Genomic DNA, 5,000 nt, shown 5'->3' on the forward strand with positions numbered 1-5,000 from the left:
AGATGTTTGTCTCTGTTTCTTCCTTTTAACTATTTTTATCTCAAAGAATATGCCATGTGTAATGTACAATATATTATTGTTACAGATGTTTTAAGGACATTTCAGGCATACACTTGATCCAGTTTAAATTTCTATAGAGCAGTAAAATTAGGTGCCCCAAACGTAAACAAAGGTCTAGAAGCACATGGCAAACCACATGTTCCTGTCTTGACAGCTCACGTTCCAATGTAAATTATAGAAAAAAAAATAACCTTTAAAATTTGGCTGTTAGGTGGCAAAAGAAACACATACTCCTAAATACTCGATCATGCATCAAATAATGTCTAGATATGGATATTTTATGGAACAAAAGGTAAAATTTATCAAAAGTTACAGTCTATCTATTTTTAGACCAGAGCAAATTATTGCGCTGGTGTGAACAAGACGAGAATTATTCGGAGCCTGGTTTTCAGAATAATTTAGCCTTATATTATTATTTCTGCAACTGTTAGATTTTATGTAAACATATTTTCAATACTGAAAGTGTATTGCCTACAACTCAAACTACAAAATTGGGAGACCTATATTGTGCGTAAATTATTCCGGTCCCTAACGAAAATCACTAGCAACTTGTTATTGTTTACGTTTGGGGCACCTAATTTTACTGCTCTATTCCACGACCTGTAATTATTTGCATTATGGATGCACGTCGCTTTTACTGATATGATATTATGATGTGATATGAAAATAACACTGTGAACATCGTCTGAGGCGAGCGGAAATATCGAAACTGTTTAATGTTCTCACCATAAACAATACGCTTCAACAATCGTAACGTCACTTCCTTCGTAATGACGCATGACGCATGGTAACTTAGCAACTGGCTCTAAACTATCGGAACAATGGCGGACACCCTGATGAAATATTTATCCGACGAGCATAAAAGCGTATCCTCTCACATTCTGATCACAAGACATATGAAAAGTTCAAGCCAGCATGAAGAATAAAAAGTACCAATTTTCTTTGTTTAGAACCACGATGGCCGCCGTTGCTGGGCGACGTGACATTAGACTATTGAATTCAATTAAATCCAGTTTTAGCATGATTAAATCCATGTCATTCATTTCACACCTGTATGCAGGGTTGCCAGTTTTTTTCAGGACAACTTGCCAAATATGTGACAAAAACTTGCCAAATGCTTCGAAAACTTGCCAACCCTTTCAAAATAGGGATTTTCGTTACACATACTCATAATAGTCAAATATTATACGTGTAAATTCAAGAATAAACAAAATGCTGGCTTACCTGGTGTTGACCACTATGACTTATAAAACACCAAAGAAATATCAAACTCGAAGCCACATTAGTTAGACCTAACAGTTTCACTTTCAGTTTCAAAACCTGTAAAAGAATTAAGACTGGAACCGGAAAGGCTGAAGCCAGATTTGTGTTTGTTGTAGCCAAATAATAAAATTTATGTGAGAACGAAATCACAAAAGGACATGCAAATACTGGGAATTGAAAGGTAAGATTTGACACGCTCTTTCTTTCTAATTATGTATAATAAAAATATATAAATATTATATTAATTTTCTCTGTCCCAAAAAATGACAAAAAAGTGCCAAGCCGATTTGCTTTCCTGCCAACCACAATCAAAAATTGCCAAATTTGGACAATTTGACACTAAAAATGCCAAACTGGCACGAGAGCACATAGCCGCACAACTACTAAGAAGATCAAATAGAACAATTAAGGCTCCCAATAAATTTGATTTGTAATTGAAAGACTTGTTCGTGGTTATTTCATTATCTACTCTTTTGTCCTTTCTGATTGCGTTTTGTTCAAGTAGATTTTTCATGATTTCTTAGTAATTAATAGTTCTTTATTCAGCCGACCTCTGCCATTTTCTGTTGATGATATTTTTTGTATGAATAAAACGAATTTCCATTTTTTTTTTTTGATGAATAAAGTATATTATTATTATTATTATTATTATTATTATTATTATTATTATTATTATTATTATTATTATTATTATTATTTATTATTATTATTATTATTATTATTATTATTATTATTATTATTATTTATTATTATTATAATCATTATTATGATTATTATTATTATTTTTTATTAGGATAATTATTATTATTATTATTATTATTATTATTATTATTATTATTATTATTATTATTATTATTTATTATAATTCTTCTTCTTCTTTTTCTTCTTATTCTTATTTATTATTATTATTATTATTATTTATTATTATTATTATATTATTATTATTATTATTATTATTATTATTATTATTATTATTTTATATTCTTCTTCTTTTTCTTCTTCTTCTTCTTCTTCTTCTTCTTCTTCTTCTTCTTATTTTATTATTATTATTATTATTATTATTATTATTATTATATTATTATTATTTATTATTATTATTATTATTATTATTATTATTATTATTATTATTAAAATATAATACATGACAGTAAATTTATCATCGAAATCGAGGTAACACAAGAATAAGCAGAAATTCAGCAATATTTTGTCCTTTTTGCGGGCATTTCAATTTCGTCACAATTTTGGAACACACTTTGATCTTCTTGTTGTTTTGAGGACATTTTGATGTTATTGTCACTTGTGAACACACTTTCAAATGTCCACTCTTTTGGACAGGTTTCTGTAATATACTCAAGGATTTTAATACAATTTGATATCGCCATTGTATTTTGATAAAACATTAATATTCTTACTGTTTCTGAAATTATTATGACGTCCAATAGTATGAAGACATTTCAATGATCTTAATGTTAATTGATGTTACTTTCATTTTTACTGAACTCATTAAATATTTCCAATACTTTAAAAGACACTTTGATGGCCCCAATATTCTTAAAAACTCTATTGAAACTTTGTTTTTCAAACCTTGCTTAAAGACACCTTGATATTCCGAATACCTTAGTATACGTTTTGGCCTCCCAACTGTATTGAAAGGCTACGAGTGGGAACAATACAGAAAATGGACGTTTCGGGTACAAACACTTCGTCAGCACAACAGTAAACAAATGAATGTGGAAACATATAAAATAAAATGCAATATAACTTGCATCGTCTGTACTCAATGGTGGTTGGAGTGTGAATGACGCCAACGTTTCACTCACACTCCAACCACCATTGAGTACAGACGATTCAAGTTAGACTGCATTTTAGTTTATTTGTTTTCCACGTTCATTTGTTTATTGTTGTGCTGACGAAAGGTATGTACCCGAAACGTCCATTGTCTGTATTGTTCCCAATCGAAGTCTCTCCATTACCACTAGTTCGTTAGTATTTTCACGATCCCAGGCTTCGAGCAACCTCCACGGTTTTCTACTTTTACTGTACTGAAAACAATTTAATATTAATATTTACATTATTTTTTTTATAGTACACTTTTTGTTCTCAATATTTTTACAACGAATTGATTAAGCTATATTTAAAAATAGATGTGCCTATTTAATTTTGTTTGTGTTTTCACTAATTTACGACAATGTGATATGAATACTGTCGCCAGTATTTTGAAGATATTTTGTCACAGCTATTGCTAAAGACACTTTGATATTATTGGGGTTTTTTTACAACAATTTAATGTATTCAATGTTTTTGCAGACACTGCAAATTCAACACCATAATTTTTGAAGACTTTGATGTTACTATTATTTTTGAGGACACTGTGATATTTCTAATCTTTTAAGAAGTTTCTTTGATATTATCATTACTACTTTTAATACAATTTGATATTGCCTCTATTCTCAAAAACGCGTTAATGTCTATTGTATTCTTTAAAAAGACACTTTTTGTTCTCACTGTTTCACGAAGATTTAATGTTGCACCCATTTTTAAACAATTTGATGTCCCAGTTTTTTAAATATTTTGGCATGTCCACTAATTTTACGACAGTTTGATATTGACACTGATGTTATCAGAATTTTGAAGACACTTTAACCCACCCCTTACCAACTACAGGAAAATCGTCACTTTCGTTACGATATAACCAACATTTTTTCTTATTCAAATTTCTTGTGTACATCATAAAATTTAAAGAAAATGAGCAGTGTATTATTGTAGAGCATGTTTTGATAAAGAAATTATGTATCGCAAGAACTTACTGCTATTGTGTTTGAGTGATAAAAAATCTATTTTTGTGTTAGTAGGGTGTGAAATTTTGGGGAAAATCATGAAGATGGCTGGTAAGGAGAGAGTTAATGTCACCGCTATTTATAAAGACACTTTAATGTTATTGTCTTTAGAGCAATTTGATGTATTCGCTGGGTTTTTTTAGGGCACTTTAATTTATCATCTTTTAAGACACTTTGATCTTCTCATTATTTTGAGGACAACTTGATGTTCCTATAATTTTGTGAAAACACCTTGATTGTTAAAATATTTAAAGACAGGTTGATGATTTTCGTGTTGTCAAGTACATTATGTATTTGTCCACTACTGTTGCAAAAAAAGTCAAGTCATTGTTTGTTGAAAACAGTTTTTGAATACTTGTATTACGAAAAACCGGAAAATGACCATAGATTCAACATGTTTGGGTTGTTTCTATCTTTAAAAAAACATAGATTACCTTGATCATTGCTTTATTTTTCAACCTAATCACATCCGGGGATCCCGATAGCTCAGTTGGTAGAGCACTCGCTTCACACGCAAAGGGACCGCGATCGTACCGGGTGCAGTCGAGATTTTTTTCTGGCCCCCTTGTCCACCCAGCAGTGAATGGGTAGCTGGGTCTGTTAGATTTAGCGGAAAGTACTAGCGTTCTATTCAAGGGATAGCAAGCAATTGCTATTGTCCGTTTTACGCTATAGAAACCGAGATAAACTCCGGTTCCATGGGCCCAATTACTCCTACCGTTGCGATCAGTGCATTTCTCCTATCGTGGGACAAGAGATAAGAAATCTCTGTCAAGCGACTGCAGCCGGTCTCGCAAATCCCCCACAAGCTCGTCGTCATATTATGTGAATCGAGTCTCT

This window comes from Berghia stephanieae, chromosome 9, assembly GCF_034508935.2.
Source record: "Berghia stephanieae isolate SIO BIC M18660-M18661 chromosome 9, UCSD_Bste_1.3, whole genome shotgun sequence".
Taxonomy (NCBI): Eukaryota; Metazoa; Mollusca; class Gastropoda; order Nudibranchia; family Aeolidiidae; genus Berghia; species Berghia stephanieae.